General features: G+C 58.4%; 1 long non-coding RNA gene across 1 annotated transcript; it reads right to left on the bottom strand.

Annotated features, from left to right (window-relative positions):
- Positions 1–2,650: 2,650 nt before the first annotated feature.
- LOC144946010 (uncharacterized) lies at positions 2,651–5,898 on the bottom strand. The gene is made up of 4 exons (XR_013639734.1): positions 5,810–5,898; positions 4,120–4,217; positions 3,511–3,587; positions 2,651–2,823 (listed from the first exon to the last, which is right to left on the bottom strand). It is a non-coding gene; the product is annotated as an uncharacterized LOC144946010 (long non-coding RNA).
- Positions 5,899–14,273: the final 8,375 nt, after the last annotated feature.

Here is a 14,273-nt window from a genome sequence, read left to right as displayed (position 1 = left end):
CCTTGAAAGATCTGGGCAAAGTCCCATCGGTGAGCTCTTCCGGCAGGCAAGGCTGCGTTGGCTGGGTCATGTAGCCCGCATGCCCAGCCACCGCATGCCTAAACAGCTTTTGTTCGGCCGGATCGAGGGGGCTAAACGGACGTGGAACTGAGTGGACTTGCCGATGACTGGTACCAGCGGTGTCAAGATCGGCCTCAGTGGAGGAGGCTCGTGAAGGATGCTGCTACTGGGCAGTTGGAGGCAGTCGCCCTCCAACAACAACGGAGGGCAGAGGAGCGACGCTCACAACATCGAGCGGAGCGCCGGGTGACTAAAGCACAGCAAGTTGGCACAGTATGGGGCACAGGTGGTGCATCAGCCAGTCATCTCGGTCATCTCAGTCAGTCGACCCGTGGCACCTGCTGGGTCTGCCCCGTGACCTCCTGCCAGCGGGCGTTTCGACACTTCACGTGGCCTCAAGGTGCACATGGCCTGGCACAAGCGTCGTGGTGACGTCACCGCCACTTAGTGGCGAATAGCGGTTGTTGTTGCTGTGCCACTGGTGCAAGGGGTGATTGTGTGCACACACACAACGGTGTCTGTGCTGACGACAGGGACGCCACCCAACAAACACCGACTTTTGGCGAGAAAAGCGCCACACTGATGGCAAAGATAGTGACGACACTTGATGGTGATGGTTTAATCAAAATGTTGGATCTGAAATGTCATCGCCGGGACTTGATGGCCCAAGTGCTGGCGCAACGTCGACCGATGTGTTCACTGGCGACTGACAGCGGCTCGTCCAGATCCCTTTATTGATCCACGCGGGTTCGCGAACACAAGGTTGCAGATGACGACAGGGCAACGTTGATAAATGCGGCCTGCGTTCTTGTTGGAACTCGTGAGTCTCGCAAACAGCCGATTCGAGGCCAACCCGGTAAATATGGAACGTTGGTCCCAACCGTAGCAACCAATCACATGCCAGTGTTGGCCGAACGTTGGAACGGCAGTTGGACATGTCACGTGGGCTGGCTCAATGCGTGTTCATGGACATGCGCCTTCATCGATCCATGGAGTGGGCGTCGTTATTTGACCAAATTTAGTTCAATCCGGAATTCTGCTGAAGTTTGCATTATTGTTGTTATTATTATTATTATACCAACTCTAATTATACAACTTAACCACAATTATATTCTACCCAATATAAAGTGAGAACAATCTGCCATGCGGATATTGAGAGGTGAGAGGAGAGAGGAAATCGCGCAGTCGCAGTGCGAATGGAACAACAGTTTCGAATTATGTTGCAATGCAGAAGGTCCATTGCCTGAAACGTCGCCTATTATTCACTTTTGTATTTTAAGGCCACACAGTGTTATTGAAGAATTGTGCAATGAGCAACAAACAACAGCAGCAGCATCACCAAGCGATGTGTGTAACGAGGATGGAACACTGAAACGATTCCTAGTCGGGATTCGATCCACGAATCGCGACCGGTTACGTTCCAACCGAGGCGGTGAGTGGTTGGTGTCTCCGGTGTTGGCCACATGGCTCGCAGGAACCCGCTCCGCACAGCCCCGAGCGACTCGAGGAGCATCACCGATTGGTCGATGCGCGGATGAGTCGATGTCGATCGCCGGATCTGTGCGTCATCGCTCCATCCTCGACATCACCGTCCGGGGGCAGTCCCACGATTTCAGTCGCGCCGTTCGGCCGCGTGCAAGACGTGGCTGGTGTTGAACACGTGTCGGCTATCGCGGCCAGCGCAGTGTCGCGAGTCACAAGTCACTGTTGGGTCCAGGTCGCGCAGGTACAACTCCAGTGTTGTGTGATGCACCCTCCACCACCCGACGCAGCCAAGTAAAGGAAGTTGTCACGTACCCACTTGTTCAATGTATTGTTGTGTGCATCGCTTTCCAGAACAAGCGATGGTGTTGCTACTGAAACAGTAATTAGTTGTCCACGTTATTGATTTGGCTGTCGGGTGGAGGAGGGTGTACGACACACATTACGCGGCAAATTTGACCCAAACACAAACAAATCTATCGTGAATCACGTGTGTGTAATCATTTGCGTCATCACAAAGTGGCACGTTGACATGGGCATCATGTGTCAACCAGTTAGAACCGCGATTCAGATCGTGACAGCTTGGCCACCTTTCTGGATACAAAGGAGAAATGGTTCGGTCCAACTCGGACGAACTGACTTGATCATCCGAGTTCCGACGGTGGCGTTATCGGTTCTGCGTTTACCCGTCAGTTCATCACGTTGGTCCGTACAGAACCCATATTTTCCAAAAACGTTTGAGATAATTACCTTCAAATGCACCATACGAATTGTTTGGCCAAACATCCAAATGTAGGACCGCAGGGCTTGGGCAATTTGTTAAGCGCCGATTCTGGCCGCACCCTCTGAATCATTCTCGATATCTCTCTCTCTCACCAAAAGCAACGCGTTACAAGCTCTACATGACTCTACAGGACTCCACAGGACGATAATAATTATACAGAACAGCGTAGACTGGCCCCGTGGGTGTACCTGCGAGCAGCGACACGACAAAGCGCGACCCCCCCCCCACCCACCCAGGCGACCCTCCTCCCACCGCGGTGCCGCACACAGCAGCCCACGGCCGACACCCCCCAACCACTCCCCCCCCCGTGCTCCCCGTGCCGTCCATCAGTGCCCAGGTATCGGCAGAGCCGTTTCTGCTGGGCCATCACCGAGCAGGCGAGGCGGGGGGGGGGGGTGATCGAGGATCGGCGCCTACTGGAGGCAGCAGCTCTGACGGCACTTGGTGATCTTCTGCAGCGGCTTGCCCTGCACAGCGCCGCGGATCGCCGCCACCACCTGCGCCGCCAGCAACAGAAGCAGCAGCGTCGTTACCATTGCCTAGCAGCGGCAGCAGCGTCATTACCATTGCCCAGCAGCGGCAGCGCACTCAGCAACATCGCCACCATCAGTCGAGAGAGAAAAAGAACCCCAACACCGTCCCTTGCCCTCGACCGGCACATTTTGCCACATGATGTGACGAGATGAGTTCAATTGTCATGATTACGCAACTGACAAAAGCACCGAGGGGAGGGACTTTTTTTTAATGTTTCAGATGTTTTAGATCCACACCCCTCCAACCACCGCCGCCGCTGTCGTCGTTTTGTCAGCTCGAAGAGGAAGGGAGGGAGACGCTCCTGGGGGGAGGGGAACGTTAATGAAGCCAGGGGGCGGGGGGCAACGAAGCCCACGAGGTGACGTGACGCCGATGGCGCAGCCGTCGACACAATTCGGGATTTAAACAAACAAGTGCAATGAAAGGCGCGTGAATACAATGACGAGAACGACGTCGGCGAGTCGGCCGAGGTGGACGTGCACGGGAGCACGAGAGGAGGTTTGGGGTGAGGGAGGAGGAGGGGTGGGGGAGGGGTGGGGGAGGGGTGGGAGGAGGGGCGGGAGGGGAGAGGGAATGGGGCGGGAGGGGAGGAGGGGTGAGGCGGGAGGGGGAATGGGGGGGAAGCGACGGTGCCCGTGATGTGGCCTCACGTCGTCCGTCTCAGGGAAGCCTCCCAGCTCCAGCTTGGAGAAGACGATGACGTCGTTCACCTTCACCTCGAAGCTACCTGCAGGTGGGACGTGCACAGGTCGAGTGCGTGTACAGGTGAGGAGCACGGGGTGAGTGTACAGGTGAGGGGTGCACAGCTGAGCTCGTGTGTGTACAGGTCGTGGGAGCGGGCGGGCCCGTGAGCTCGGCCTCTAAGTGCCACGCAGGGGCAGCTGGCACTGGGTGGTCCCTCTAGGGAATTGCCGAGATTATAACGACGTTCAATGTGTTTCATGATTTCATTTGCCGTGCAATTGATTTGATCTTAGCAAAATTGGACCGTGACCGCCGGTAACAACGGCCACAAACGGTAGGCGGTGCAAAGCATTCAATGGTTATTTATGCAGTATTGACCGGGGCAGCCATCAGGGTTTCGAACCGCGAACCTCCACAACAACCGCTGGGCAGTGTCACTGCCCGTAACGTGATGCGATTGGCCCGTGGTGTGATGTGGTGCATTTAACTGCCCCGTGTTTGGGTTGGGTCCGGTTGGGTCCAGGCGAGTCCAGGTGGGTCAAGGTGGTCCCATAAAAGCGCGTGACGACACTCACCTTTCCTCCCTGTGGCCCCCATGACTTGGGCCTCCGGGACCTCGGCGTTCACCTTCGCCTTGAGAGCCACGAAGCGGCCCTCGTAGCCTCAGCGGCCACTGTGCAGGCAACACAAAGACAGCGGTGACCCGTATAGCCCACACAGTCTGCTGGGGGCAAGTGCTGTGCTATAGCATCGACGACGGAGCGCCCCCCCCCCCGTGTAACCTTAACAGAATGTTGGGGCCCAGTGCTGCGTTAGCGAGCACCTATTAAGGTCGGCTCTGTGGCACACGAAGCGGTGGGTGGCCAGCATCACGCCCGGCCGCCAGGTACTCATTTGAGGCCGAGTAGACCTGGGAGAGGCCCAGGCCGTGAGCGAGAATCGAATTTGTTGATGGCCAGGTTCGTAGCGCAGCAACTCGTCGTGATGCGGTGTTTGTGCACCGCATTAGAGCAACAGGGGGCGAAGAGGCGCGCGCGCGCACCTGCCTTGCGCAATGTCCACACCTGTCCTGTGTCCAGGTAAACAACACGCAGAGATGTCGGGCGAGGGAAATGTGCAGAGTCACGGACACTGCCCCACGTGGCCCCCTGGGCGGGGTGCGGCCACAATGTGTTTGCCAAACGACGTCGACGCCTCTGTTGTTGTTGGCTACGCGACCCAACGCAAGAAGATCCCCTGCGCTTTGATTCTTCCACGAAGCTGTTCGTGGTCCACCCAAAACCGCGTCCGCTGCACAAAGCCACGGCAGTGGGCGCGGGGGGTGGCAGCACTAAGAGCACATTGACGAACCCTGCAGAGGTTCGTGGCGCGGCCGCGCTCACCCACGACGGACCGCGCCGACGTGCAGACGACGCAATTGCCCCGATCCACATACACGACGGGGACGTCGCAGCGACGGCACGAACTCCTCAGCTCCTGGCGCGGCGATCTGGGCTGGAGGCCACGTGGAATTGCGGCCCTTGAATCGAACCGCCCGGGTTCGATTCCCGACTCGGGGGCCTTGCGGTGTGGAGTCTGTGTGTTCTTCTTCTGCCCCTGTTCTACAGCGAGTGAGTGAATGGAGGTTCTGTGTTCTCTACAGCCCCGTTTCGCACGGGTTTCTTCTGGGTTCGCCAGTCTGCTCCCGTAGATATTAAAAACACGCGCGCGCTATGTCAGGGCTATTGGCCAAAAACATCGCGATGCTGAAAAATCACCGACAAGTCACTCACGCATTAGAAGCATCAGCATCGCCCCCTACTTGGGTCAAGAAGCATCGTCATGATTGACCGGCGGTGGCAACACGTGTTGTCCTTCCCCACGCACCTTCCACAAGCACGGTTGGCTACGTACGGCGCGCAAGAAGTTCAACATAGAACATGCAACATGATAACAGCCACGGTGAAGAGTGTAGAATCTGACGATGTTGAGGTTTGTGTGAATCCTGGTGTAGTCCGTAGCTGTGTGTGTGTGAGGTTAGGCGTCAGCCGAGGTGTGTTTTTGACAGAGGTATGTGGTTGGCCCAGGTATGTTTGACCAAGGTGCGTTTCAACCAGGTGTCTTTTTGCCCCAGGTGTTTCACCCAGGTGTGTTTCACCGAGACGTTTGACCCAGGTGTGTGTTTGCCCCAGGTGTGTGTTTCCCCAGGTGTGTTTGCCCCAGGTGTGTTTGACCAGGTGTGTGTTTCACCAGGTGTGTGTTTGCCCCAGGTGTGCGCCACCTCACCAGTACTCCACGTGCACGTTCACGCCCATGGTCTCTGCTCGTCGTTCCGCTTGCCTCGCGTGCGATGCCCTGCGCGCTGTCGAGTCCCGGTGGCGTTCTGACGACGACGCCGCTCTCAGCTGTCTGCTCGCTCCTAGCAACTCGCTCCCGATACAGGTGGAGCTTAGCCCCGCCCCTCCCCCCCAGCAGGATCCTCCCACACGCACCTCGCCTGGCGCTTAGCCCCGCCCCCTCTCCCCCAGCAGGCTCCTCCCACACTCACCTCGCCTGGCGCTTAGCCCCGCCCCCTCTCCCCCAGCAGGCTCCTCCCACACTCACCTCGCCTGGAGCTTAGCCCCGCCCCTCCCCCCCAGCAGGATCCTCCCACACGCACCTCGCCTGGCGCTTAGCCCCGCCCCCTCTCCCCCAGCAGGATCCTCCCACACGCACCTCGCCTGGCGCTTAGCCCCGCCCCCTCTCCCCCAGCAGGCTCCTCCCACACTCACCTCGCCTGGGGCTTGGCCCCGCCCCCTCTCCCCCAGCAGGCTCCTCCCACACTCACCTCGCCTGGAGCTTAGCCCCGCCCCTCCCCCCCAGCAGGATCCTCCCACACGCACCTCGCCTGGCGCTTAGCCCCGCCCCCTCCCCCCCAGCAGGCTCCTCCCACACTCACCTCGCCTGGGGCTTGGCCCCGCCCCCTCTCCCCCAGCAGGCTCCTCCCACACTCACCTCGCCTGGGGCTTGGCCCCGCCCCCTCTCCCCCAGCAGGCTCCGCCCACACTCACCTCGCCTGGGGCTTGGCCCCGCCCCCCTCTCCCCCAGCAGGCTCCGCCCACACTCACCTCGCCTGGGGCTTGGCCCCGACCCCTCTCCCCCAGCAGGCTCCTCCCACACTCACCTCGCCTGGGGCTTGGCCCCGCCCCCTTTCCCCCAGCAGGCTCCGCCCACACTCACCTCGCCTGGGGCTTGGCCTCGACCCCTCTCCCCCAGCAGGCTCCTCCCACACTCACCTCGCCTGGGGCTTGGCCCCGCCCCCTCTCCCCCAGCAGGCTCCGCCCACACTCACCTCGCCTGGGGCTTGGCCCCGCCCCCTCTCCCCCAGCAGGCTCCGCCCACACTCACCTCGCCTGGGGCTTGGCCCCGCCCCCTCTCCCCCAGCAGGCTCCGCCCACACTCACCTCGCCTGGGGCTTGGCCCCGCCCCCTCTCCCCCAGCAGGCTCCGCCCACACTCACCTCGCCTGGGGCTTGGCCCCGCCCCCTCTCCCCCAGCAGGCTCCGCCCACACTCACGCCCGAGCCCCTCCCGCTGTGCGGCCTTCAGACTGATGGGGCAGCGCTGGGAGCGAGCACCGGTCTACGGGGACAGACAACACGGCACGCGAGGGGTGCGGTGGCCATCACCACGCCCGACCGCCTTTGTCTCCCCATTGGCCATATTTACACACCGCGCACAGTCCTCATTCGAGGCCGAGTGGACCTATGGGAGGCCCCGGACCCGGGAATCTAACTCGGGTGGCCGGGTTCGTAGCGCAGCGCGCTAACCACGACACTACCGCTCCCCACGCACACGCAGCGGTGTCGGGGCGAGGAGTCTGCGTGTGGAGTCGTACACTTGTGTGGTTGTTGGAATCTTCATTCAAAGATGTATTCCGCTTGTGCCAATTGGCGTCGCTTTCGCGGGGCGCAATAAGTGCAGGTTTCCCTATCGCTCGTGGTCGCGAACGGCGGCGCCGTGACCCCATGGCGATTGCCACGCTGGGGCGCAGGGCTAAATGTGGCACGGTGTTTTATTATTTGTGACGAGCTTGTTTGCCCGTCCAAGGACGGGTGTAGATTCATGATTATTAATGAGGGGGGTTTTCCCCATGTGGAGTGACGTCACCCGCTAATGGTTATTGGGGAGGGGTGCGGCATGTGGAGTGACGTCACCCGCTCATGATTATTAATGAGGGGAGGGGTGCGGCATGTGGAGTGACGTCACCCGCTCATGATTATTAATGAGGGGAGGGGTGCGGCATGTGGAGTGACGTCACCCGCTAATGGTTATTAATGAGGGGAGGGTGCGGCATGTGGAGTGACGTCACCCGCTCATGATTATTAATGAGGGGAGGGTGCGGCATGTGGAGTGACGTCACCCGCTCATGATTATTAATGAGGGGAGGGTGCGGCATGTGGAGTGACGTCACCCGCTCATGATTATTAATGAGGGGAGGGGTGCGGCATGTGGAGTGACGTCACCCGCTCATGATTATTAATGAGGGGAGGGGTGCGGCATGTGGAGTGCGCGACCTTCTTGTGCGTTCGTGTAGATTTCCACGCGCGCATGAATATTAATGAGGGGGGTGGGCCTCTTTTGCAGTGACGTCACGCACGGGTGTGCTGCGTAGATTAACTTGACTCCTGTGCCGTGGTCAAATCTTTTAATACAACATTTAGTCTACTTCCTGTTGTCCAATCAATTAAAAAATTTGCCCACGTACTCAGATCCGGTGACAATGCATGCCTGTATCAATAGCGGCATCAATTCATCAATTAATTCGCTACTTTCAATCAATTAACATTTTGTATGGACGCCTTATTATTTATATATACAGTATTTTTGTGTCGGTCAAAAACGCCGCGGTCCCTAAACTCTCGAATCGCCTCGCCCAAGAACCAGACGCCACGTGTCTCAGGCGTGCCTGTTGTGAATTAAACCGTTGTTTTTAATAAAAATTAAGGAGTTTATTTACCGTCACTTTCTGTAAAGAAACGTCATATTTAAAGCGACTTTGCGTAATAAATGTTTTAATTCAGCTCGACCTTCCTCCGCGTTCGTATAAAAATCCACCCACTGATGAATATTAATGAGGGGGGGTGGGCCTCATGTGGAGTGACGTCACGCGGGGGGATGGGCCTCATGTGGAGTGACGTCACGCGCGGGACGGACAGACATTTCTGGGTGATTATAGTTCACGAAACGCCGAACACCACGAATTAGCACGAGCGGCACGCGGTCCCTCCGCTTCCTATTGCAGTGTGTGTACCTGACAGAGATCTGGAGGCACCACGACTTGTTATAACTTCCAGGGCTCGGGGTAACACAACACTTGGGGGATTTCACCAGACCCCTTGAAAGGGGTCCCCTAATAACTCGGTCCCCTCGAGCCGATCCCCCGAGCCTCGCTCCGCACCCCTGGAGCCGGAGCCAGCGTCACGTGTCCCTCGGGCCGCCTAAACTCCCCTGAGCCGGCAGGTGCCCCCCCCCCCTCTCTCTTCCCGCGACGGGACCCAGCCGAGCAGGGCCCGCTTCCCGCGACGTCTCCGACGACTCCTCCAGAGGTACGTGCGCTCACTCGCATTGTACACCCCATACACACTGAACCCCCCCCCCCCCCTCAAACACGTGGTACACCCCATACACACTGAACCCCCCCCCCCCCTCAAACACGTGGTACACCCCATACACACTGAACCCCCCCCCTTCAAATACGTGGTACACCCCATACACACTGAACCCCCCCCCCCTTCAAACACGTGGTACACCCCATACACACTGAACCCCCCCCTTTCAAACACGTGGTACACCCCATACACACTGAACCCCCCCCCCCTTCAAACACGTGGTACACCCCATACACACTGACCCCCCCCCTTCAAACACGTGGTACACCCCATACACACTGAATCCCCCCCCTTCAAACACGTGGTACACCCCATACACACTGAACCCCCCCTTTCAAACACGTGGTACACCCCATACACACTGAACCCCCCCCCCCCTCAAACACGTGGTACACCCCATACACACTGAACCCCCCCCCCTTCGAACACGTGGTACACCCCATACACACTGAACCCCCCCCCCCCTTCAAACACGTGGTACACCCCATACACACTGAACCCCCCCCTTTCAAACACGTGGTATACCCCATACACACTGAACCCCCCCCCCCCTTCAAACACGTGGTACACCCCATACACACTGAACCCCCCCCCCCCTTTCAAACACGTGGTACACCCCATACACACTGAACCCCCCCCCCCTTCAAACACGTGGTACACCCCATACACACTGAACCCCCCCCCCTTTCAAACACGTGGTATACCCCATACACACTGAACCCCCCCCCTTCAAACACGTGGTACACCCCATACACACTGAACCCCCCCCCCCCTTTCAAACACGTGGTACACCCCATACACACTGAACCCCCTTCCTTCAAACACGTGGTACACCCCATACACACTGAACCCCCCCCCCCCTTTCAAACACGTGGTACACCCCATACACACTGAACCCCCTTCCTTTCAAACACGTGGTACACCCCATACACACTGAACCCCCCCCCCCTTCAAACACGTGGTACACCCCATACACACTGAACCCCCCCCTTTCAAACACGTGGTACACCCCATACACACTGAACTCCCCCCCCCCCCTTCAAACACGTGGTACACCCCATACACACTGAACCCCCCCCTTTCAAACACGTGGTATACCTCATACACACTGAACCCCCCCCCCCTTTCAAACACGTGGTATACCCCATACACACTGAACCCCCCCCCCTTCAAACACGTGGTACACCCCATACACACTGAACTCCCCCCCCCCCCCTTCAAACACGTGGTACACCCCATACACATTGAACTCCCCCCCCCCTTCAAACACGTGGTACACCCCATACACACTGAACCCCCCCCCCCTTCAAACACGTGGTACACCCCATACACACTGAACCCCCCCCCCCCCCCTTCAAACACGTGGTACACCCCATACACACTGAACCCCCCCCCCCCTTCAAACACGTGGTACACCCCATACACACTGAACCCCCCCCCCTTCAAACACGTGGTACACCCCATACACACTGAACCCCCCCCCCTTCAAACACGTGGTACACCCCATACACACTGAACCCCCCCCCCTTCAAACACGTGGTACACCCCATACACACTGAACCCCCCCCCTTCAAACACGTGGTACACCCCATACACACTGAACCCCCCCCCTTCAAACACGTGGTACACCCCATACCCACTGAACCCCCCCCCCCCCCCCCCTTTCAAAACACGTGGTATACCCCATACACACTGAACCCCCTCCCCTTCAAAAACGTGGTACACCCCATACACACTGAACCCCCCCCCCCCCTTTCAAACACGTGGTATACCCCATACACACTGAACCCCCCCCCCTTCAAACACGTGGTACACCCCATACACACTGAACCCCCCCCCCCCCCCTTTCAAACACGTGGTGCACCCCATACACACTTGACCCCCCCCCCCCTTCAAACACGTGGTACACCCCATACACACTGAACCCCCCCCCCCTTTCAAACACGTGGTACACCCCATACACACTGAACCCCCTTCCTTTCAAACACGTGGTACACCCCATACACACTGAACCCCCCCCCCCCTTCAAACACGTGGTACACCCCATACACACTGAACCCCCCCCCTTTCAAACACGTGGTACACCCCATACACACTGAACTCCCCCCCCCCCCTTCAAACACGTGGTACACCCCATACACACTGAACCCCCCCCCTTTCAAACACGTGGTATACCTCATACACACTGAACCCCCCCCCCCCTTTCAAACACGTGGTATACCCCATACACACTGAACCCCCCCCCCTTCAAAGACGTGGTACACCCCATACACACTGAACCCCCCCCCCTTTCAAACACGTGGTACACCCCATACACACTGAACTCCCCCCCCCCCCCCTTCAAACACGTGGTACACCCCATACACACTGAACCCCCCCCCTTTCAAACACGTGGTATACCTCATACACACTGAACCCCCCCCCCTTTCAAACACGTGGTACACCCCATACACACTGAACCCCCCCCCCTTTCAAACACGTGGTACACCCCATACACACTGAACCCCCCCCCCCCCTTCAAACACGTGGTACACCCCATACACACTGAACCCCCCCCCCTTTCAAACACGTGGTACACCCCATACACACTGAACTCCCCCCCCCCCCCTTCAAACACGTGGTACACCCCATACACACTGAACCCCCCCCCCCCCCCCTTCAAACACGTGGTATACCCCATACACACTGAACCCCCCCCCCCTTTCAAACACGTGGTACACCCCATACACACTGAACCCCCCCCCCTTTCAAACACGTGGTATACCCCATACACACTGAACCCCCCCCCCTTTCAAACACGTGGTACACCCCATACACACTGAACCCCCCCCTTCAAACACGTGGTACACCCCATACACACTGAACCCCCCCCCCCTTTCAAACACGTGGTACACCCCATACACACTGAACTCCCCCCCCCCCTTCAAACACGTGGTACACCCCATACACACTGAACTCCCCCCCCCCCCTTCAAACACGTGGTACACCCCATACACACTGAACCCCCCCCCCCCTTCAAACACGTGGTACACCCCATACACACTGAACCCCCCCCCCCCCCCTTCAAACACGTGGTACACCCCATACACACTGAACCCCCCCCCCTTTCAAACACGTGGTACACCCCATACACACTGAACCCCCCCCCCCCCTTCAAACACGTGGTACACCCCATACACACAGAACCCCCCCCCTTTCAAACACGTGGTACACCCCATACACACTGAACCCCCCCCCCCCTTCAAACACGTGGTACACCCCATACACACTGAACCCCCCCCCCCTTTCAAACACGTGGGACACCCCATACACACTGAACCCCCCCCCCCCTTCAAACACGTGGTACACCCCATACACACTGAACCCCCCCCCCCTTTCAAACACGTGGTATACCCCATACACACTGAACTCCCCCCTTTCAAACACGTGGTATACCCCATACACACTGAACCCCCCCCCTTTCAAACACGTGGTATACCTCATACACACTGAAACCCCCCCCCCCCCTTTCAAAACACGTGGTATACCCCATACACACTGAACCCCCCCCCCTTCAAAACACGTGGTACACCCCATACACACTGAACCCCCCCCCCCCTTTCAAACACGTGGTACACCCCATACACACTGAACCCCCCCCCCCCTTTCAAACACGTGGTACACCCCATACACACTGAACCCCCCCCCCTTCAAACACGTGGTACACCCCATACACACTGAACCCCCCCCCCCCTTTCAAACACGTGGTACACCCCATACACACTGAACTCCCCCCCCCCCTTCAAACACGTGGTACACCCCATACACACTGAAACCCCCCCCCCCTTCAAACACGTGGTATACCCCATACACACTGAAACCCCCCCCCTTTCAAACACGTGGTACACCCCATACACACTGAACTCCCCCCCCCCCTTCAAACACGTGGTACACCCCATACACACTGAACCCCCCCCCCTTTCAAACACGTGGTATACCCCATACACACTGAACCCCCCCCCTTTCAAACACGTGGTACACCCCATACACACTGAACCCCCTCCCCCCTTCAAACACGTGGTACACCCCATACACACTGAACCCCCCCCCCCTTCAAACACGTGGTACACCCCATACACACTGAACCCCCCCCCCTTCAAACACGTGGTACACCCCATACACATTGAACTCCCCCCCCCCCCCCTTCAAACACGTGGTACACCCCATACACACGGAACCCCCCCCCCCTTCAAACACGTGGTACACCCCATACACACTGAATCCCCCCCCCCTTCAAACACGTGGTACACCCCATACACACTGAACCCCCCCCCCTTCAAACACGTGGTACACCCCATACACACTGAACCCCCCCCCCCTTTCAAACACGTGGTACACCCCATACACACTGAACCCCCCCCCCCTTCAAACACGTGGTACACCCCATACACACTGAACCCCCCCCCCCTTTCAAACACGTGGTACACCCCATACACACTGAACCCCCCCCCCCTTCAAACACGTGGTACACCCCATACACACTGAACCCCCCCCCCCTTTTCAAAACACGTGGTATACCCCATACACACTGAACCCCCCCCCCCCCCCTTCAAACACGTGGTACACCCCATACACACTGAACCCCCCCCCCTTTCAAACACGTGGTACACCCCATACACACTGAACCCCCCCCCCCTTCAAACACGTGGTCCACCCCATACACACTGAACCCCCCCCTTTCAAACACGTGGTACACCCCATACACACTGAACTCCCCCCCCCCCCTTCAAACACGTGGTACACCCCATACACACTGAACTCCCCCCCCCCCTTCAAAACACGTGGTACACCCCATACACACTGAACCCCCCCCCCCTTCAAACACGTGGTACACCCCATACACACTGAACCCCCCCCCCCTTCAAACACGTGGTACACCCCATACACACTGAACCCCCCCCCCCCTTTCAAACACGTGGTACACCCCATACACACTGAACCCCCCCCCTTTCAAACACGTGGTACACCCCATACACACTGAACCCCCCCCCCCCTTCAAACACGTGGTACACCCCATACACACTGAACCCACCCCCTTTCAAACACGTGGTACACCCCATAC

This window comes from Lampetra fluviatilis, chromosome 39, assembly GCF_964198595.1.
Source record: "Lampetra fluviatilis chromosome 39, kcLamFluv1.1, whole genome shotgun sequence".
NCBI lineage: Eukaryota > Metazoa > Chordata > Hyperoartia > Petromyzontiformes > Petromyzontidae > Lampetra > Lampetra fluviatilis.
This window is presented reverse-complemented; position numbering and strand designations above follow the sequence as displayed.